The sequence below is a fragment of the Otolemur garnettii genome, unplaced genomic scaffold (assembly GCF_000181295.1).
Source record: "Otolemur garnettii isolate 467f Iridium unplaced genomic scaffold, OtoGar3 scaffold00029, whole genome shotgun sequence".
NCBI classification, from domain to species: domain Eukaryota; kingdom Metazoa; phylum Chordata; class Mammalia; order Primates; family Galagidae; genus Otolemur; species Otolemur garnettii.
In genome coordinates this window covers 9,111,954-9,135,615 of record NW_003852424.1, presented here as the reverse complement: position 1 = coordinate 9,135,615, position 23,662 = coordinate 9,111,954, and positions in this window count along the sequence as shown.

The following is a 23,662-nucleotide window of genomic DNA, read 5'->3' as shown; positions in this document are numbered from 1 at the left end:
AGTGCTGTGGCATCACAGCTCACAGCAACCTCCAACTCCTGGGCTCAAGCGAGTCTCCTGCCTCCACCTCCCAAGTAGCTGGGATTACAGGCACCTGCCACAACGCCCGGCTATTTTTTGGTTGCAGTCGTCATTGTTTGGTGGGCCTGGGCTGGATTCATACCCGGCAGCTCCAGTGTACATGGCTGACGCCGTAGCCACTTGAGCCACAGGCGCCGAGCCAAGGAATCTTTTATACCAACACACTACCCAAAACAAAGCATGATTCAATGTGACCATTTTCCAAGCATTTATCATGCACACACATTATTTCATTTAATTTTATAAATTCTGGGTGACCATTCTGAATTTCAGATGAGAGAGTAGAAATGCAGAAAAGTTACACAACTTGCACAAAATCACACTCTCATAAATGACTGGAATGGAATTTCAATGCCCATGATCTTGAAAAGGGCAAGTCTAATGCTGCCCACATCCTGGCTGTGTTGTTTGCAGTAAGTCATCTACACTTGAGCCTTAACGTTCTCATCTGTAAAGTTGGACTATCTCTCAGGCTTCCTGGCTGGTGAGTTCTCAGCTACACTCATTCGTGTCACTGTGAATTCCCAGAGTTGACCTGGTGTAGAGAAAGTGGGTCTCCTGCCCCCCCCCCCGCCCACATACGCACAGCATTCCTATATGGAAACCTTTCTGATCTTAACACCCCAGTCCCCTATTCAAGAGCCAGATTGCCTGGGTTCATATCCTGATGTTACCATTTCCTCCCAGCTGTGTTTTCTTAAGCAAGTTGCTTCATCTCCCCTTCTCATTTTTCTCCAGCAAAATCAGGGTGATAATTATGATATCTAACATCATTAGTGGTATGAGGATTAAAGACATAATGGAGTAATGCCTGGAAGCTAGTAAGGGCTCAGTAAGTAAGCGTCCTTATCACATTCTTCCACTCCCCTGCTTGTTGCACTGCGATGGTACCCTGCTGTCACTTTCTCTAGAAAATGAGGTTGAAGGGTCCCCTTAGCTGGTGCAGTAAAAGGAGGATAATGCTTTGGACAGGTGTGACTTTTCTCCAACATCACAAAACTCCTATACATGTTGGTTTCCTAGTCTGCTAAAGTGGGCTAGCCAAGAGTTCTCCGAGGAGGATGCAATGAGATAAGGCACGGCCACTTCCTCCTTTGGGTCTCCATGTGCACGCAGCTTACACTCTAGCTGCAAGACAGAGAGCATTGATCACCCTGACTGATTTCGTGTTTGTGCTTAGACTGTGAGCCTCTTGAGAGAAAAGGTTTTTTTTCTCATCTTCCCATTTCCAGAGCTTTACCCAGTGCCTGACATAAAGAGAGAATCAAATCAAAATGCATGTCTGCTGGAGTGATGGCACCTAGCATAGTACGTGGCTCATGGTGGGGGAATCAATGAAGTACAGTTTTCTTCCTAAGGTTACAGAGCCAGTTAGTGGCCCAGGAGTGCTAATCTTCACATTTCATTCCTCCAATCCATTAGTCAAGTTACCTTACAAGGAAGATTATTGAGCAAATGATTATAAAATGCCTTTAGTTAGTGAGCAAACTTAGCACTTAACTAGAGTTTCCATTACACAGTTGACCTACCTTCCTATTTTCCAAATTAGGCCTGCCATAAGGCATCTGTTGTACTTCCTTCAGTTTTCAATTTCAATACACTTTAGACGAGGTGGAAACTTTCAGGACGCAGTCATCAATATTTCTCTGGAAGGATCCTGGCTCCTCTGTAATTAAATTGCTCTCTCCTGCTAATTTGTGTGCTTCCCCATAATATCCTCCCTTTCCGCCAATAACAAATGTCACTCACTGACAATGCTTAAAATTCAGAGCCAAGCTAGAGAAGTGAAAAGGGATCGGGTCTTGAAGCAGTCAAATTGGACATTTCCTTCGTGTTAAGGTATTCTTCTTCTAGTATATCTTGGCAAGTGGCTACTTTCATGGTGACGGCAGCTGTACAATGGGGACGTACATGTTGGATGATGTTTTATACTCATACATGTCACTGATGCAGTTTGGAAACATTTTTCATAAGCATGAGCGATATTTGTTTTGTCATCACAAATTCGTGATTTAAAGCTTTTCATCTCAGATAAAACTGACTTTCTACAGCGACTCAGTACAGAAGTGAACAATCGTTGGCTCATTACTGCATATTCCATTGGTGTAGAATTAGAAGAAATTCAATCCACTAAAATCTAGTTGTGTTTCTGCCACATAAAATGTAATCCGTCAAATATTCTTATATAATTTTAGAAATTCAAACACCTGATTCTAAAATGGGAAAATGAGGAACCATATTCAAAACTTGATATAGAATGTGTTCGGAAGTAAAAACATTTCCCAAAAGAATTTTAAGCAGCAAAAGAAGCCATGCCTTTGGTTTAAATTCTAAAATGCTGGTAAATCTAGGCAATTGACTCTTATTAGCCTCCCTCATACAATAAAATAGTTCATTTTACCTTCTTGACCCTCTTGATTACTCTGTTTCCCATTTAATGAAGACAGATTTCCTAATCCTTGTTTCATTAATGGTGGCCTCTTGAGTTTGATTTAGCCAGAATGGCTATGATAATATTCAGAATTTAATAGGGAAGGGGAATAGCTAATTACTTACATTATCAAAGGCAGCCAGGGAGAGCCTGGAGAAAAGTTACATCCATACAGCTCAGAGTCACACATCATAGCATAGGAGTATCAGCTTGTGAGGAAGAACTAATGCGTGGCCGATGTCAAGGTCTCATCCCAGCTAGAACATCTTCTGTAGACAGTTCCCAAACGTTTTACTTGCATCATTCCCTTCTGGTTTCTCAAATTGTGTTACAGCTCTTGAAAAAAAAAATAATACAAATCTTGCCCTGAATAGGAGGGTGATGTATTTGCAGAACCAGCTAGAACTCTTCAGAGTTCCCATGGTGTCGAGCAGCATTAGCTGTGGTTGGAAAACCTACTCTCTCCAGCCGAGTGATGTTCAGCTCTGACTCTGCCATTTGCTAACTAAGGGTCCTTGGACAACTTGCTTGACTTTTTCTTCTGAATTTTCAGGGGTCCTAAGAATTTAGTAAATTTAATACATTGTATTCTATTATATATCTTTGAATTGAGTTTGAATTACCATCTTTATCTTTTTTTTTTCTTTTGAGACAGAGTCTCAAGCTATTGCCCTGGGTAGAGTGCCATGGCATCATTCTAGCTCACAGCAACCTCTAACTCTTGGGCTCAAGCAATCCTCTTGCTTCAGTTTTTCTATTATTAGTAGAGACAGGGTCTCTCTTGCTCAGACTGGTCTCGAACTCATGAGCTCAAGCAATCCACTTGCCTCAGCCTCCCAGAGTGCTAGGATTATAAGTGTGAGCCACCTCACCCAGCCTACCATATTTATCTTATTCATGTACTAAATTTCAAAGTAGACAAGGGTCTGTATCTAGACTTTGTAGTTTGGCCTGGTGATTGGGAGAGGGGTCTATATTTTTCTTAATAATTAGGGTAGTTTTATTATTCATGGTAGTTTTTTTCTTTCTTTCTTTCTTTTTTTTTTTTTTTTATGCAATTTTCAGTCAAGGCTGGGTTTGAACCCACCACCTCTGGTACATGGGGCCAGTGCCCTACTCCTTGAGCCTCTAGTGCCACCCAGTTTTTTTTTTTTTGAATGTATTGGCTAATACTGTGTATTGACTCCTTCAAATAAAATACAGAATTAACTGTATTTTATTACAGTTATTTAGTGATGAACTTAATTTCATCACTAAGTGTGATGAAATATCTTTTTAGGATTACTATTGGAAATTGTACTGAATTTACAGATTAATTTGAAATAACTGTATACCTTTGAATGTTGAGTACTCTCTCCAGAAATGTAAATTTGGGGAGGTGCCTGTGGCACAGTGAGTAGGGCGCCAGCCCCATATACCAAGGGTGGCCGGTTAGAACCTAGCCCTGGGCAGTGTGCAACAACAACAATAAAAAATATCTGGGCAGAAATGTAAATTTTGATCTCCTTGTTTTAGATGTTGTTTTATAACTTCAGTAAGACTTTATAATTTTCTTCACATGAGTCTATCTTATTTTACTCAAGATTTTCAAAAGTATTTTATAGCTGATATCATCACGGGTGTTTTTTTACATTTCATTTTGTATAATAACTAATTATCAGAAAGAAATTGATTTTTTATAATTTCTTCTTTCATTGAGTTTAAAATACAATTGAATATCATTGAATTCAACTTAATAAAATCCTTCAATAGTCTGCTCAGATAATTATCACTTTCTCAGAGGAGGGAAGAAAGTATGCAAGATACTTATACATTTCCTTAAAATCCAAAAATCTTCTTCATGAAGCAGCCTGAGATTTACTTGCATTCGTATCGGTAGCCGAATCACATGATGACTTATACTAAGACTTAGGAATTTAGAGGATTTCTTTACCAGTAAAAGCTAAGAAATCTGAAAAAAGAACAATTGATTTCCCCCATTACCTGTATTTTTTATCAAGAAAAATGTATTTTAGGGTGGTGCCTGTGGTTCAAAGGAGTTGGGTGCTGGCCTCATATGCCAGAGGTGGCAGGTTCAAACCCAGCTCCGGCCCTCCCACGAAAAAGAAAAATGTATTTTAAAAAATTAGCTAATGATTGTTTCATTTTTGCTGATGCATTCTCACCTCTAGGTTACTTTTGTGAATCTGGCCTGAAGATTGTAAATTGACTCCATTCGGTTATCAGGTGCCAGGGGTAATAAGCTTACCTCCAAATATCCTCACTCCTTTTCTAGGAAGTAGCAACTTCTAAGGGAGAAGTGAGCAGCATTAGAGTTTAGAAATATTCCAATGAATATTTCTAAATGGGCTAATCAGATTTCTTCTTGGGCACAAAGAAACAACACTGTTTTTTAAATACTATCTCCAAATTATGAAACAATTAAGTTTCTCCATTTTGTAGTTTTATAAAATTTAAGACAAATACTTTTTCTAATACGATCAAAAGAATGAACAGAGAGGGAAATGTACCCACCTATATATACTCCTTTAATACACACACACACACATATTTGAATCCAGAAATGCCATCTGATTTTCTAAAGTGTCTCACCAGACAGCCTTTTTATCCTCAGGAAACTCAATATAATAAGGCAAAATGCAATGCAGATGTCAGAGGAAAATGCTCTACCACTTCCTGTCAGCCATACAGGTGTTTAAAAGCCTTTTCCCCAAACCTTTCTAATGTATCCCAAGCATTCATCTATTTGGTGGGGAGCCCTTGAACCTGACGGCCTAAAAGATTTATTTTTTTTGGGGGGGGGGTGGGTATCTCATGAAGCTTTTCAGAGGCAATAAAAACCCAAAACACATAACGTGGCTAAAAATGATTACCATTCTTTCCTTATTCTGGGTGTGAAAGCAGCTCTAATTCCAAATTTTAAGGTCAAAGTCGGACAGAGATTTTAAAATTTTCTTGATTTAATAATGTCCTACAAAAGTTCTCAGCCGACCATTCAGTCTTTCAAAATGACCATTCAGATTTCAAAATGCCTGCCTTAGACAAGGATGGCATTTTGGGTTCTCCCCTAGATGAGACTTGGCTGATCATTGTGTGAACAAGTCTGTCCCCTGACTGATGCTCGGTCTGGGTTCAAGGAAAATACTGGTGAAACTAAAGTCAGGGTATACTCTAGACCTTCAACTTCCCTCTACATGGAGAGATGGACAAGATTTTATTTACCATTAGGGTAGCTCTGTGCTTGCTCAGAGAGAGCCTTTCCCATTCCTCTGTACCCAGATTGCGGGGGACATTATATCACATCAAGACAAACTCCACTCAAGATTTGGTGTAGGTGCCATGACTGATGACACTACGTATATATTAAGAGGGTATGAAAAAGCTTTTTACTTTCATAATGAGGATTTCTGGGAAGGGTAGAGCATGGGTCTCATGATGGTTTAAAAATGGCTTCAGAGAACAGGGAAAGGAAACAGAGTTGGGAATTTTATTACAGTAAGGGAGTGGGGGTAGGGTGAGGGTTCTCAGGCAAGAAAGAGCTTGCATGGTTTTGTTTTATTTGTTTATCTTTTCTTTTCTTTCTTTCTTTTTCTTTTTTTTTCTTTCTTTCTTCCCTCTTTACTGCATGGATAGATGGATAGGATTTTACCATTTGGGTAGCTCTTGTGTGTGTGTTTGTTTTTGAGACAGAGTCTCACTCTGTTGCCCAGGCTGGCATGCTATGGTGTCAGCCTAGCTCATAGGAGCCTCAAACTCCTGGGTTCAAACCATCCTTCTGCCTCAGCCTCCTGAGAAGCTGGAACTATAGGCCCCTACCACAATGCAGGCTAGTTTTCCTATTTTAGCAGAGATGGGATCTCACTCTTGCTCTGGCTGGTCTTGAACTCCTGACCTCAAGAAATCCTCCCACCTCAGCCTCCCAGAGTGCTGGCATTATAGCACTCCCAGAGTGCTGGCGTAAGCCACCAAGCCTGGCTGCTTGAATGATTTTTGAAACTCCCACTGGTGCCAAAGGAGGGAGTATTGGGGATTTCTTGTCAGCTTTCCAAAATGGAAGCAGAAGAGGAAGAGGGGGGTATACAGCCTACTCCCTAAAACATGGAGTCATGCGCACAAATTTATACTCTGAAGTTATAATCTCTCATTCAGTTGTCTATCGCAGTAGTTTCACTTCAGTAAAAAGGCCTCCAATAAGGAAAAATAATTCTGGTTTCCTAAACCAAAGTTTTTCTTTTTACTCCAAGCAAAGACAAGGGCTGTTGCAACTCCTTGGCAACCAGTCATTATGTTCCTGGGTCTACCTGAGACTCCAGACAAGACTGCAAAGTCATAGGCACGTATGTAATACCCAAAGTAGCCCCCGGGCTGACTCTGATCACCTCTTCCTGACTGTCAGGGAGAAAGATCAGATCCATCAGGGAATAAATGCCAACTCTTGGGTGTTGCACAAAGCAAGCCATGCAAAGAAATTGCTGGAGCCTCCATATCAGGGACTAAGTTCTTATATCACTTTACCATTAAGTGACTAATCTCTGATCTTTTCTCATGACTGTAGCCACAGAATAAATTCTGGACTAGGAAGAAAAACTGTGCCATAGTGATAGGAAGCAGGAATGTTGAGAGCTGGAGGGGGGGGCGGGGGGCAGGTAGAGGGGTCAGAAAGGCAGCATCCATTAAGTAACCAATGAAACCATCACAGCCAACATTCCTCCTGGCTGACACATTGAATATTCCAATCATAACAAGTATCCTCTGGACCAAATACAATAAATTTGATCTTGTTTAGGTGGCAGCTGATTGAAGTTTCTGCTTTTGCTTTGGGGACTTGATTTCTTAGAAGCTGGGCAGTAGTTTAAGAAAAATCCAGGTGTTTTTGAAAAGAAACTTTGCTGTGCCCCCTCTCCCTGCATCCAGTCCAGGTACTGCAAGTGAGGGTGGTGGGAGGGAGCTGCTCTGGGAGCTGCTCCACTTACAGAACACAGGTCACAGAAGGCTCTTGACCTAACTCTGACTACAGATAATGGGTGAAGTCGGAGACAGAGCGGGAACAAAGACAGTGGATGGCTACTTTGCAGGTGATTTCTCTTAGGACAGGAGGGATTCTTTTCAAAGGAAAAGGTTGGGAAACTGTTGCCATGGAAACTCTCCAGGTTCTGAAGTGATATGATTAGATAAAGCTCTGGAGAGCAGAGGGAAGGTGCAGGAGTTTTAGCACATATGAGTGACCAGATTCTACAAGTTGGGCTTTTTCTTCTTACTTAATGGTAAGCCTCAATATTAAGAAAGAAATAAAATTGGGAGATAAAAAGGGAAAAGGAAACAAAAGAAAAGTAACAAAGAAAAATAAAAAAGCAGGGAGGAAGGAAAGAAAGAGTAAAGGGAAAAAAGTAAGGACGGAAAGGAAGGAGGAAAGGGAGAAAAGAAAACAAAAGGAAACAAAATAATGTAAATCAGAGAGACAGAAGGGAAAAAAGAAACAGAGGAAATGCAAACATAATTTATCCCAAAGAAAGAGCTGGCCATGGAACTGAGGTTGAAGGAGGGAGACCGAACTCTCTGTGATTTTGACCTTTATGTTTTATGAAGTTTGATAGAAGAGTTCATGCAGTCAGTCTGGGTTTCTACTATTTCAGGCTTATTTGTAATATTGATTGCTATAAGATGCACTTACCTTGAGATAATTGGGTTTTATCAGTTTAACATTAGGTTGGTTCCACTGTGCAATGTCACACTATTAATGGCATTATGAAATATAATGATTATCCCTGTGCTTGGAATCAGTAATGAAGTTAGACATAGGCTAGTTCTACTTCTAAGACACTACACCTTGAGCTATTTTGAACAGTAAAACAGTATCTTTGACAGCAAAATTTATAAAATGCTTAGAAGTCATTGGATTAATTATTCTTCATCATAAGCTTGTCAGGTGTGTTATTCACTCTCCTGTCCCTGTCCCTCTGTCATCTGTCTGGTAAAACCCCACTTACATTCAGTTCAACTCCCTCTCTACTGTGCACGGGCTGAAAGTGGTCTCAAAGTCACACCCGGGCTGACGACCGCACTCCCGTTCAAGACTTCCTGAGCTCCCATCACTGCCCCCAGGAACTCTACACGTGATCTTTGTCACATTTTTCTATCCTCCCAGGTGACTACTAGTGTCTCTTTCCCCCTCAAAACTTCAGTATCCCTTCTTCATACTCAGAGGCAACTGATGACACTCATTTTGCTGGGAAAATTGAATCTATAAAAAGAATACGTCCTCATTTCCCTATCCCAGTCTCCTAACCCTCTCCCTCTGTAATGACATTTGTCCTCTGCTTCCTCACCCATTACCATGAATTATATCCACACTGCTGCCCAAGACCAACCCTGCCACATGTGTCTGGATCCCATTCTCCAGAACAATTATAATCATTAGTTCTACCCTCCGTCTCACTCACTTTCTTTTCTTCATCCAATTTTTCCTTCCTCCTAGATTATCTTCGGTAACGTGAAATTATGCTGTTGTATGTCCCGTATTTAAAACAAAGAGACAAACATGACTTCTCTTGACTCTTCTAACCCCTGTCCCTTTGCATCTTGGTAGCAAAAATCTTCCGAGAAACTCTCCTTTGGCCCGTCTCCATTAATGCATTCGCCTTTGTCGCTCTGGAGGAGCTTTCACCATGGTCATCAGTGAAATCTACATTGCTAAATCTCACAGCCAACGTTCCATCATCCTGTTACTTGACCACCTAACAAATTTCCCGAGGTGGATCACTCTCTCCTTCAAACACTTTCTTTCCTTTGCCTCTTTCTGAATTATCAACCCCCCTGACTGTTTTTTAATCTCACTTGGTTGCCCTCTTGCTACTTTGTTAAGTACTTTTCTTATTCTCCGCCTCTAAATGTAGAAACTTATCCCCCTTATGGACATTCTTGATGACTTCTAAATTTCTATCTCTAGCCAGCAGCTCACCTCTGAATTCCACACTGGTACATTCAACTCTCTCTGTAAGATTTCCACTTGGATGTCTAATAGATATCTCAGAAAACCTTTAAGGTTCTCCCCTGCCTACACTAATGCTTCCCTCTCTCAATATTTCCCATATATTAAATGACACCATTATGCACCCAGTTCCTCCAATCAATGTGTTTGGAAACAGCTTTGAATCCTTTCCTCCTCTCATAGTTCAAATCCAATCTCCTATCAAATTCTACTGGTTCTAACTCCAGAATAGATCCATCATCTAACCACTCCTCACTTCCTACACTACAGTCAGGCTCTTTCAAACAATCACCATTATGTTTTGCCTTTATTATTAATTTCTTATTTTTTTAGACTTAATTTTTATTAAATCGTAACAGTTTACATTTATGGGATACAATGTGATGATGTAATATACAATGTGGAATGCTTAAATCAAACGAATTAATATACAGAGCCACATTCTTAAATTGACAAGGTCCAGTAAATCTGTAAATCTGTTCTATTTTGTTTTGGTTGATGGATTGTGCTTTTGGTGTCCACTTTTCTTTACTATTATTATTATTATTTATTGTTTGGGATTCATCAAGGGTACAAAGAATTAGGTTATACTGATTGTATTTGTTAAATAAAGTCTGTCTTATAATTGTGTCCTGCCCCCAAGAGGTGTGCCATATACCATGGTCCCCCATTGCCCTCACTCTTCCCCTCTCCCCACTAGCTCATTCCCCTACCTCCTCTTGTATTAGCTCATCTGCTGCCTTCATATTAGAATTGAGTACATTGGATTCTTGCTTCTCCATTCTTGTGATGCTTTACTAAGAACAATGTGTTGCACCTCCATCCAAGTTAATACAAAAGATGTAAAGTCTCCATCCTTTTTTGTGGCTGAATAGTATTCCATGGTATACACATAACACAGCTTGTTAACCTATTCCTGGGTTGGTGGGCATTTAGGCTGTTTCTACATTTTGGCAATTGTAAATTGAGCTGCAGTCTAGTGCAAACGTCCTTATGATAAAATGATTTTTTTATTCTGGGTAGATGCCTAGTAATGGGATTCAGGATCAAGTAGTGAGAGGTCTACTTTGAGCTCACAGAGGCTTCTCCATACTTCCTTCCAAAAAGGTTGTATTAGTTTGTAGTCCCACCAGCAGTATAAAAGTGTTCCCTTCTCTCCACATCCATGCCAGCATCTGCAGCTTTGAGACTGTGATGTGGGCCATTCTCACTGGGATTATGATATTTCAGGGGATTTGTGATTCGTATTTCTCTGATGGTTAGGGACGATGAGCGTTTTTTCATATGTTTGTTAGCCATTCATCTGTCTTCTTTAGGGAAGGTTCTATTCCTGTCTCTTGCCCAGCAATATATGGGATTGTTGGCTCTTTTTTTTGTTGATTAATTTGAGTTCTCTATAGATCCTAGTTATCAACTTTTGTCTGATTAATAATATGCAAATATCTTTTCCCTTTCTGCTGAATTTTGTCTGTATGCTTTGGTTCTTGTTTCCTTAGCTGTACAGAAGCTTTTCAGTTTAATTAAGTCCCATTTGTTTATTTTTGTTTTTGTTGCAATTGCCACTGAAGTCTTCTTCATAAAATTATTCCCCAGGCCAATATCCTCAAGTGTTTTCCTCACACTTTCTTCGAAAATTTTAATTGTTTCATGCCTTAGATTTAAATCTTTTATCCATCTTGAATCAATTTTTTTAAGTGGTGAGAGGTGCCAGTCCAGTTTCAGTCTTTTACATGTGGTTATTCAGTTTTCCCTGCACCATTTATTGTATAGGGATTCTTTCCCCCAGTGTATGTTCTTGTTTGGTTTATTGAAGATCAGGTAGCTCTAAAATGTTAGTTTCATCTCCTGGTTTTCTATTCAGTTCCAAATATCAGTGTCTCTATTTTTGTGCCCTACCATTCTGTTTTGATCACTATGGCATTGGAGTATAGCAGAAACTCTGATAGAGTAATACACTTGGCTTTGTTTTTAATTATTAAGAATTGCCTTAGCTATATGGGATTTCTTCTGATTCCATAGAAAACGAAGAATTATTTTCATCAATTCTTGAAAGTATGATGATTGTATTTTAATGGGGATTGCATTGAATCTATATTGCTTTGAGTATTATAGACATCTGAACAATGTTGGTTTTTCCCAGCCATAACTATGGTATATTCTTCCATTTGTTAATATCTTTGGCTCTTTCTCAAACCAATACTTAATTTTTTTTTTTTTCAGATGGAGTCTCACTTTGTTGCCCCTGGTGGAGTGCCATGTGCCATACGGCAACCTCAAAATCTTGGGCTTAAGCAATTCTCTTGCCTCAGCCTCCCAAGTTGTCTGGGACTGCAGGTGCCTGCCGCAATGCTCAGCTATTTTCTTGTTGTTGTTGTTGTTGTTGTTGTAGTTGTCACTGTTGTTTAGTAGGCCCTGGGCCAGGTTCAAACCCACCAGCCTGGGTATATGTGGCCGGCGCCCTAATCACTGAGTTATGGGTTCCAAGCCTATCTAGTTGTCATCTTTTTTTTTTGAGACAGAGCCTCAAGCTATCCCCCTGGGTAGAGTGCCATGGCATCAAGCTCACAGCAACCTCCAACTCCTGGGCTCAAGCGAGTCTCCTGCCTCAGGCTCACAAGTAGCTGGGACTACAGGCGCCCGCCACAATGCCTGGCCATTTTTTGATTGCAGCCATCATTGTTGCTTGGCGGGCCTGGGCTGGGGATTCGAACCCGCCACCTTAGGTGTATGTGGCTGGCTCCTTAGCAGCTTGAGCCACAGGCGCCGAGCCTCTAGTTGTCATCTTAAACTGAATCCACCATTTTCTCTCCAAACTCCACCAAATTTTGTCATGCAGGGTCAAAATGTTGGTGTTTTTCATTCAATTAACAAACATTAAATTTTTTTTAATTAATTTTTTTTTTCACATTTTGTCCAAACAAACATTTAAGTATTATTGAGCACATACAACAACTGTGTTAGGAATGGTGGGGACACCTTGGTAAGTTCAACGGCATTTCTGCCTTAATAAAGGCTTATAGTCCACCAAAAAGACAGAAAAGCAAGTGGGGACCCAAACTAGTGCAGGGATATTTGAGGAAGCTTACTGAAGAAAGTGATGATCAAGTGGGTGGCTGGAGAGGTATATTCTGTGGGTGAAAGCACAGGAGAAAGAATTGGCTTTGGAAGACATATTGGTGTGTTGAGGATGATGAGGGACACAATGGTAACTCTGAATGCAGGGGAAAAAGAATTTTAAAAAATCTTCTGCTATTTCTTTTCTTAGGGTTTCATCATTTTTGTTGTAGAGGTCCTTTACCTCTTTTGTTAGGTACATTCCTAGGTATTTCATTTTTTTTTTTTAAGCTTCTGTAAAGGGAATTGATTAGTTTCTCATCCTGGCTATTATTGGCATATACAAAGGCTACTAATTTGTGAACATTGATTTTTATATCCTGAGATATTGCTGTATTTTTTGATCACTTCCAGAAGTCTTGTTCTTGAGTCTTTAGGATCTCTAAATATAAGATCATATCATTAGCAAAGAGTGAGAGTTTGACCTCCTCTGCACCCATTTGGCTGATTGCATTGGTTAGAACTTCCAGCACTATGTTGAATAGTAGTGATTATAGAGAACAACCTTATCTGGTTCCAGTTATAGGTGGAAGAGCTTTCAGTTTTACTCCAATCAGTATAATATTAGCTGTGGGTTTGTTGTAAATGGCTTCAATCAGATTCAGAAATGTGCTACCTGTGCTTATATTCTTAGTGTTCTAATTAGAAAAGGATGCTGGATTTTATTGAATGCTTTTTCTGCATCTATTGAGAGGATCATATGGTCTTTGTTTTTGCTTCTGTTGATATGGTGAATTACGTTTATGGACTTGCATATGTTAAACCAGCCTTGCATCCATGGGATGAAAACTACTTGATCATAATGTATGACTTTTTGATGAGAAACTGTAATCTATTGGCTAGGATTTTGTTGAGAATTTTTGAATCTATATTCATTAGTGAGTTTGGTCTGAAATTCTCTATTTTAGTTGAGTCTTTTCCTGGTTTTGGTATCAGAGTGATGTTTGCTTCATAGAACATATTGGGGAATGTGTTTGCTTCATAGAATATGTTCAATTTTTTGGAATAATTTCTGCAATATGAGTATAAGCTCTTCTTTGAAGGTTTGATAGAATTCTAGTGTAAAACAATCTGGACCAGGGCATTTTTGTTGTTGGGAGATTTTTTAATTGTTTCTTCCATCTCAGTTCTTGAAATCAGTCTGTTCAAGAGATCTATTTCCTTTTGGTTAAGTCTAGGGAGAGGGTGTGATTCCAGGTATTGGTCCATTTCCTCCACATTGTCAAACTTCTGGGCATAGAGTTTCTGGTAGTATACAGAGATGATCTCTTCTATCTCTGTGGCATCAGTTGTTATTTCCCCTTCATCATTTCTGATTGAAGTTATTAGAGATTTTACTTCTCTGTTTCTAGTTAATCTGGCTGTAGGTTTATTGATTTTGTTTTTTTGAAAAAACAACTTTTAATTTTGTTTATTTTCTGAATGATTCTTTTCAATTTTATTAATCTGAAATTTAATTTTGGTTATCTTCTACTGGGTTTGGGATTAGATTATTCTTTTTTTTCCAATTCTATAATGTGGTTCATGGATTTGTTGATATTCTCTCTTTCTATCTTTTGAATTTAGGCATCCAATGGGATAAATTTACCTCTTAAGACTGCTTTTGCTGTATCCCACAGGTTTTGGTATCTTATGTCTTCATTGTTGTTATGTTTGAGGAATTTAATGATTTCCTCTTTTATCTCTTCCTGAACCCAACTTTCAGCTTAAGGTTGTTTAATTTCCATGTCTTTGTGTGGGAATAAATATTTTTGTAGGAGTTGAGTTCCACCTTTATTGCCTTGTGGTCTATAAAGATACAAGGTATAATTTCTACTCTTATAATTATGTTGAGGTTTGAATTGTATCCTAGGATGTGTTCAGTTTTGGAGTACACACTCTAGGGTGACAAGAAAAATGTATATGCCTTAGCTTTAGGATGGTGTGCTCTGTATATGTTTATTAATCCCATTTGTTTTAGGGTCATATTTAAATTCTTTATATAATTGTTTAGTTTCTCTTTAGAGGATCTGTCCAGTTCTGCCAGAGGGGTGTTAAAGTCCCTGAATATTATAGTGTTATGAGATATCATATTGCTCAGACCCATCAAGGTCTGTTTCATAAATCTGGGAGCATTTAAGTTGGGTGCATAATTATTTAGAATTGAAATGTCTTCTTGTTGTATTGTTCCTTTGACCAGTATAAAGTGTCCATCTTTGTCTTTCTTAACTTTAGTTGCTTTAAATACACTTATATCTGAGAATAAGATTGCACCCCCTTCTTTCTTCTGATTTCCATTTGCTTGAAATACTGTTTTCCATCCCTTAACCCTGAGTCTTGATTTATCCTTCAAGGCTAGTTGTGTCTCCTGGAGACATAGATGTCTTGTGCTTTTTTAGCTAGTCAGTCAGTCAGCCTGTGCCTCTTCAGTGGTGAATTCAATCCATTGACATTTATTGAGAGAATTGATAAGTGTGGTGGAGTTCTAGTCATCTTATTTTATGAAAGTCTTTTTTCACAAGTTTTATCTTTTGTGCCATTGTGGTGGCTATGTTTTGACCTTAGCTTCTGGGTGCTTACTTTGCTAGTGGTCCATTCTGGTGGTCAGTATTAAGAATAGGTCTAAGTATTTCCTATAGAGCTGGTCTTGTGGTGAATTTCCTCAGTGCTTGTTTATCCACACAAGATTTTATTTCTTCATCAATTTTGAAGATTAGTTTAGCAGGATACAGAATTCTGGGCTGGAAATTGTTCTGTGTTTAAGCAGTGATTCTCAACCTTCCTAATGCTGTGACCCTTTAATATAGTTCCTCATGTTGTGGTAACCCCTAACCATAAAATTACTTTCATACACCTGTATTTGTATGGGGTGTGTGTGATGATTTTAGGAGACCCCTGTGAAAAGGTCGTTCAACCCCCAAAGTGGTCACGACCCACAGGTTGAGAACTGCTGCATTTAAAAATATTGAAGGTGATGACCATGCTCTTCTGGCTTGGAAGGTTTCAGTTGAAAAGTCTGCTGTCATTCTAATGCCTACACCTCTGTATGTCAGTTGGTTGCTTACTCCTGGCTGCTTGCAGAATTTTTTCTTCCATCTTGACTTTGGACCAGGTCATTACAATGTAACTTGGAGAGGCTCTGTTTTAGTTGAAATGACCTGGGGGTTCACACTCTGAAAGGAGTGTGTCAGAGTCTTTAGTAAAACTTGGGAAGTTTTCATCTATGATAATCTCTAGTAGGGCTTCCATTCCTTTGGGACAATCTTCTTCCGTTTCAGGAATCCCTATTATTCATATGTTTGAACACTTTATGGAGTCTCATAATTCTCTAGGCACCTGTTCTGCTTTCTCTCTCTTTTTTTCTACCTCTTTCAGTACCTGGAATAACTCAAAAACTTTATGCTCTACCTCTGAGGTTCTTTCTTCTTCATGGTCTAACCTATATTTGATACTTTCTACTGCATCTTTAAATTCCCTGATTGTCACTTTCATTTCCTTAAGCTCCACCATATCCTTTCTATAGTCCACATATCTCTCATCCAACTTTTGTTTCTGTTTTTCCATTTTCTCATCCATTCCTTTTATTGTCTTTATCATCCATATATTTTAAAATCCCTTTCTGTCAATTCCATTCATTCTTTATAGGTGGAGTCTTCTGCAGTAGCTGCCTGATGGTCCCTTGGGGGAGTTCCTCTGGTTTTGTTTCTCATGTTGCCTGAATTTTTCTGTTGGTTCCTCCTCATGTATTCTTTGTTCTTGTTCACCTCCTTATTCTCCTTTTTTCCTTCCCACTGCCTCCTTTGTTTTAAACAGAAGTCCTTGCTCTTGATGACAGTATGTTGCAATATATCACCTGGACACCAGGTGGCACTGTGGCTTTTTTAGGAGACAGCACAGCCAGCAACCTCTATCGTCCTTAATCCAAACTTAGTTGCCTTTGGTGATTGCCTTATTGTTTCCTCAGCATTCAGACCCTGCAGGGTTGAGATCTTAAAGCTCACAAAAATCCTTCAGGGGCAAGTCTCACAGTGCCTCTCATATCAGTTCCTGTGGCATGTGGGAGTCCCTTAGCCTTTCCCAAGAGTGGAGTTCTGATCCCAGCAGGCCAAATGAAGATAGCCACGCTTTAGGCCCCTGCTAAGACCTTCTCATGACCTTCCCACAATGGCAGTCCCTTGGCTGCCAACATCTTCTCAGTATGGCTGCCTTGCTAGCTACCAAACCTGTGGCAAATCCACTCCAACTGGCATTCACATCTGGTTGCTGCATACTGTTCAAGTCCACCAACTCTAATCTCTCCATCCAACACAGCTTCCCTCAACTGCTAGAAGCTCCAGAAAGGCTTCCTCCCATCCCAGACCTCTGTGGTGGGGCAGCTGATCCCAGCTGATCATAATCACTTGCCTAATTCATCATACTTTCTCCACTGGGGATCATGCACTGTATCCAGCTCACCACCTCCTCATTGCGTTCCCTGAGCTATGACTTTGGGTAAGGTCCCCATGCCAGGAAATGCTGGATTCTCTTTTTCTCCAGTCATTCTAGGAAAGCTCAACTGAATGATCTTTCCAGTCTGCCATCTTGATCTTCCCCCCATTATTAATTTCTTATCATATTTCTTATATCACTTTCACTCTTACAAGGTCATCTCTCTTGACACAATAGTCGGAAGATTTCTTTTTGAAAAGCCAGATCCTTTTCATGATCTAAACCATCTAATGGCATTTTGCCAGGAATAAAATCCAAATTCCCATCATCTACTACAAGGTCCTACCTGATCTGGCTCCTATCCTCCTGTCCACTGTTTTCCTTATTCATTGTTCTACATATACATTGGCCTCCCATGCTGTTCTTTGACCATACCAACCACACTTACAGTTCTAGACTGTTGAATTGGCCATAGTTCCTTATCCCTCATACTTACATGGTTTACGTCTTATTTTATTGAGGGATTTAATCCAAATATCTCTTTCTTAAAAAAACTTTATAGACCCCCCAATGTAAATTATTTCAATCTATCCTTTATCTTGCTTTACTTCTTTTCCATTCACTAACTGAAGTTGTGTATTATATTTGTTTATCTTTTGCTCATCTATCACTAGAATGTAAGATCCATAAGAACTTTTGTTTCTCTTGTTCATTACTGTATGCTTTTCACATAGCAGGCTCTTCATAAATATTTGTCAAATGGGTTAATGAAGGAATGAATCAGATATTACATTAGAATCCTCCACTCACTAGGGATTTTGGTTATTTTTGTGATTTCAGTCTCACCATAGGGTTATAAGATATCCAATATTAGTGCCAGAAAATGAAAGATGAGGTGCTCAGTGCACTTATGCTCTTGTGGGCATATGGTGGCATTGCTTCTAAACCTGATCAGTCTGGTTTCTTGGCCTCAGAAATATTATGCATGAAACTCATATACTCAAGACTTAACCTTTTCAGAGACTCCCCTTTGGATATTGCATTCCAGCTGGGGACCAATATCTGTTACCTGTTTCCTACCTCCTTCTCATTATAATTAGAAGATCAAACCTTCTTAGGAGAGGCCATATCCCCCTCACCACTTACAGAACTTCCATCTCCTGCCTCTGTGTGGTTTTCAAGAAAGTCCCCTCCATGAGGCTGAGGAGCTGAGGTGGCCCTGTCCTCACAGCTTTAGCCAAGTCTAAATGATACCAGAGTTTGAAGGAGAGGATACCCATAAAATAAACCAGAAAAACACAAGGAGATAGCCAGAGTTTAATCAGAGAGTTCTCCCTCCCTTTTTTGTAATAAATCAAGATTTTTCAGTGTTTTATAATAAGAACACACTGAGATAGTTTTGAAGCCCTCAGGTAAACACTCATGAAGTTAATAGAACCCTCAAGGAGCTAATTATAAAAAATTATTTGCTTGAAGTATAGAATATCTTGTTGGGTTGCTCTCACCAACCTCAACACTGGGAATACTTCATATATAATGATCTCCAGGGCTCCAGAGAGTTTAAGCAATGACATCGAACATCAAAGCAGTGTTATCACTCACTTTTTTCATGGCCAAGATGTGCATCTCCAAGGCTTAATGGCATTTTGCTGTGGAAATCATCTGAGAAATTACTAGTCTATCTCCCTAGGAGAACTCTTTATCAATTGGCCCTTGGAATGAACTTCTGAGACAGCTGAATCAGCCCAGTTCTTGGCAAAAGTTGAAATGCAACCCTTAATAACTTATTTGTGTTAACAGTTGGGAATGGGATGAAAGAGCTGAGTGTCAATTGCTTGGTTCTATGCCAGAAAATAAACTTCTTGATAACATAAGTACCAAGCATAGCTTTTATTTCTCTTGTTTCTGGGGGAACAAAGAGTTTCAAATAGTTTCCAAATAGTTTCCCCAGAAACTATTAATAGTTAAGTCATAAAAATGATGCTAGAATCAGAAAGACACTAATTCAAATCATGTTCCAGCCACTTCTTGGATAAGTTCCCTAACCCTTCTGAAGCCCCATACCCTCATGGAATGTAGCTTTAACAATGCCACCTAGCTAATGGTATTATTATCAGATTGAATTGAAATCATTACAGTGCTGATCATAGAGGCTGTTCATATACAAAGGTTAACTATGTGTACTAGCAATTATCACCACAATTATACTGCATCCTAAAACACCCCAAAACTCAGTGATTCACATGGATTCTTTTGTTTAAAGTCAACAGATTCATTTAATTACCATTGTCTTGAATGGACAGTTCTGCTCCAAGTTGTGAGTCAGCTGGTCTTGGCTTCAGCTGCTGATCAGGTTCAGTTCTATTTCTCGATTGATTATTCCAGGGCCAAAGCTAATAAGTAATAGGTATCTGTGCCATGCTGTTTTTAAGGCAAGTCACCAGAGAACCAAGCACGTTTAGGGCCTTGGCTCATATCACCTCTGCTAACATTCCATTGGCCAAAGCAAGTCATGTGGTAACTAAGGTAAATTACACCCACAGTAGGATGGGAAAAAAAGAAGTGAACTTTTGCTGAACAATCATTTTAACTACCACATTATAATAATGTTTTTTATATATGCACATATGTGTGTGTGTGCATATTACAATGATCATGATGATCCTAATTATTAGTAAGTAGAAAAATAATCATTGATTCTTTCCATTTACTTTGTTTGTTTGCCAATTCTGTGCCAAAGACTGCCTTAGCCACTTTCCCAGGAAATATTAAGCTTTTTTCAACCTTATAGTGACTTTGATGTGTGGTTTTAAAGGATGATTTCAGAGACAATGGTCTGAGTCATGTAAATCATTTCTGTCAACTTGAGAATAAATAAATCAGAAACTAAATGAATTATCAAGTATAAATCATCCTTTGCTGTACATTGACTTGCTCATTTATGGTGCTGACACATCCTTAGAAATCTGTGAGCCTTAGTTTTCCTAAAGTGAAAATGAAAAGATGGTCTCTTAAGTTCCTCCTATTTTATTAAATATTTTCCATAAATGAAAGGACATTTTCTTTACACCAGTCAGCCTCATACATTTCAAGTAAAATAGAAAAACATTTAATGCAGTCAATGGGCATTCACTGGAGGGGAGGCTGCAATCAAATGCCAAGATTAGTTTAGCCACAAAATAGCTCATGGACAATGAAAATAAATGAGTATGTCCTTGGCCCTTGCTGTGAAGGGAGAGGCAACTTGAAGAGGAAAGCCCAATGTAAAACCAGAAATCATGTCTTAGAAATTCCTTCCTAGAATTATAAAAGTTGAGCACCTGAGGGGCAAGTGGGGTAGATGGATGAGATACAAAGGTGAAGAGAAGGTATTTGTGTTGGGGGCTATGAGTCCTGGTTCCCTGACCCACTTGACCTGGTTCATTTACTCAGAGGAACTAGAAAGTTCAACTGAGGCATGGCACAAATTAAAACCAAAGTGAGTAGAAACCAACACTAAAACTGGAGCAGCCCAGGCAGTGTGAATAGAAAGCAAAAGTAACTTCACACAGGCTTTAGCATAACAAATAAAAATTTTGTTTGGGAATAAAGAAAGTTTGGAGCACTTTTGAAGAGAGCTGGCAATGGTCCCACTCACGACTGAGAAGAGAGAGATGAAGATACATATGCCGTGTAGAGGTATAAATATTTTCTTTCTCTCCATTTGAAATTGTTTGTAGCTCTTTCATTGGTCCCTCTGCACCTCTAGGCAGTATTGTCCTTTTCTACTGGCCATTGGTTAAATAGGTTACCTCATACCCACATTCTTTTTCTTTTTTTGGTAAGAATTTCTGAGTGCTGATCACAGTGTTCTCGTAATGTTTCTATGGGCCCTCCAGACATCCTTGTTCAGCAGGCCAAGTTTTTATCACACCCCTCTTGAAGCCCCTTTATCTGCCCTTTCTTGATTTTTCAAATGTTATTTGTCAAGACGCTCTTCTTGCTATCTCTCTTTCAGCATGAAGGCCCAAGGGAAGGAAGAAAAGACTCCTGGGTGGCACCTGTGGCTCAAGGAGTAGGGTGCTGGCCCCATACACCAGGGTGGGGCGGGTGGCAGGTTCAAACCTGACCCTGGCCAAAACTGCAAAAAAAAAAAAAAAAAAAAAGAAAAGAAAAAAGAAAGAAAAGAAAGAAAAGAAAAGACTCCAGAACCATCCTGGAATAGCAGTTATCCAGTTTACAAAAACATCAAATGAAAGGTTATCTTACTAAGTTTGATCATCTCCATTCTACAACTCCATAGTAAAATAAACCAGAAGAAATGAGCTAAAGCTATAACATGAAAAAAATATAAGTTGTGAATGTAGGAATTATTATTTTTTTAATGTTAGGAGGTTGGTCAGTATTTGTAAATATTTTGAGGCTAGTTTACAGCTTTATCTCTCCAAGTCTTAGAGGGGAGGGATAAGCAATGGGAGGGAGAGAGAAATGTCTGACATTTACTGCTAACAATGAGCGGGCAGTCTCATACACGGTATCCTATGACTATCACAAAAACCCAGCCAGGAAAAGGTTAAATACCTTTATCTATTCAGAAAAGAATCCAAAATTATTTGACTTAAACATGTTATTTCCCAAGGAAATGTTAGTAGGAAATGGTACAATTGTCCACAAACCTAACTTCTGATTTTGCACCAGGTCACTCTTTAATTTTTAAGATATGTCCTGAGATTTGAAAAATTTTACTGGTTATAGGAAAAGCAGGGAGATATACTAAATTGATGCTCACAAAGTCCCTTTCAGTTCCAGGCGTCTGTGAGTCTATGATATACAACAAATTATTTCCTCTGCAAACCCAAACCCTAGGCTGCACTGTATGTATTTTTTCTTGTTTTCAGCTGTCAGCGTCTTGACTGCCCCTCATGGCCACTTTGCAAGTCTTGATTGCCAAGCATTTATTTTCTTTTTCCAGTGTGTCTGGAAGACAGAACGCCTCAGGAAAGGATTGTTGGGCTTTTGATATAAGGCACATGAAATATCTGTAATTATGGATTACATTTTTGTACCAAATAAATGGCTAAAAGGAGTCCTATGATAGAAACTTTTAGAAGATAATTGAATGTGTCAGCTGGATCAAAAAATTATGTACTTGCTTCACTTGGACAAACTGTGATAAATAGTCTATTGTCTGGCGAGTCTGCTAGGCATTTTCTTTTGCATTGTAAAATTATGCTAGCCCTTGTCACTGAATTTTTGGTTAACAAATCAAAGCAACCTTTTGGACTGGAATTCATTCGTAGATGCCAGATACTGTACATAGTTACCTGGGGAACAACAGATTTTAATAATTCAATACTTCAATCCATTTCTACCATTACTCCAGACAAAAGAAATGTATATTTTTTGCCAAATTTGTTTGGTTAAAAACAAAGTGTGTCTTGTGGTAAGTAACAATAAGCATTTCTCTGTCTGAACAATGAAGTGAAAGAAAAAGCATTTATTCTTCATTATTTATGTTTCCTATTGTGTCTTTGTATAATTGCCTTGGCACACAAGTACCTTATTAAAATGGGCAATCAATAACAGCAATAGAATTTCCAAGAACAAGAACAAATGAAATATAAATAATAACTTCCTATTAAACCTCAGCCATATATAGTATGGCCACATTAAGAAGAATTGAACTTGTTTAAAAATAAATAAATCATAAAAAATACTAATGGAAAATGGAAATAGTGATCAAATGTAAATTTAGAACTGAGATGAGAATTTTTTAAGCTCAAAAGAATCGGAAGAAATAACACTCAGAGAGAGATCAGTAGATTTTTCACATACAAATTACAATTTCTTTCACAATTGCATGACAAGTAAATAAGCCAGAAGAAATGCTTGCTTCAAACAGGACAAAGGGTGATCTCCCTAATATTAAAAGAATGCATGCCAAAAGGTAATAAAAGCACTAAGTTCCTAATAAATAAAGGGGAAAGGAACAAAGTCAATAAAACAGAGGCACATCAATGGGTAATAAACATTTGAACATTTTTTATCCTACCTCATTATCAACAAAGTGGAAATTAGAATAACAATGAGATGCTATTTTTAACCTATTAGATCAACAGAACTGTAAAAAATGAGAATATTCAATATCAGAGATTGAGCACAGTGATGCAGACACACTCAACACAGCAGGAAGGTATGCCAAGTGCCTCTGGCCTTTAGGAAGGAATGTGGGGCACAATTCAAGAGTCTTGAAAATATTTGTAACCTTTACCTTGGAAATTCTGGGATTCTATTAATGGAAATGATCTGAAATGAAGAGAGAGTTTTCTGCCTAAAGCATTCATTGCGATCCTGTTTATAATATTAATACTTGCAAGAAAATGAAGTCTCCAAAGATAAGGGTGATATTAAACAAATGAGAATGAAATTAATGTAGCCATTCAAAAATCTGTAAAATATTTTGAATAATCTCATAAAACTCCTGGATTTTACTGTTAAATATAAAATTTGTGTATAAAATTTTATATGCAGAATGAGATCAAGGATATAAAATACCTGTAAGAACTAACTGGAGAGGATTATAATAAAATGTTAACAGTGGTTTTATTTGGTTGGTAAGATGATGGGTGAGTCGGCCATGTAATTTATTTTCCAAGTGGGGG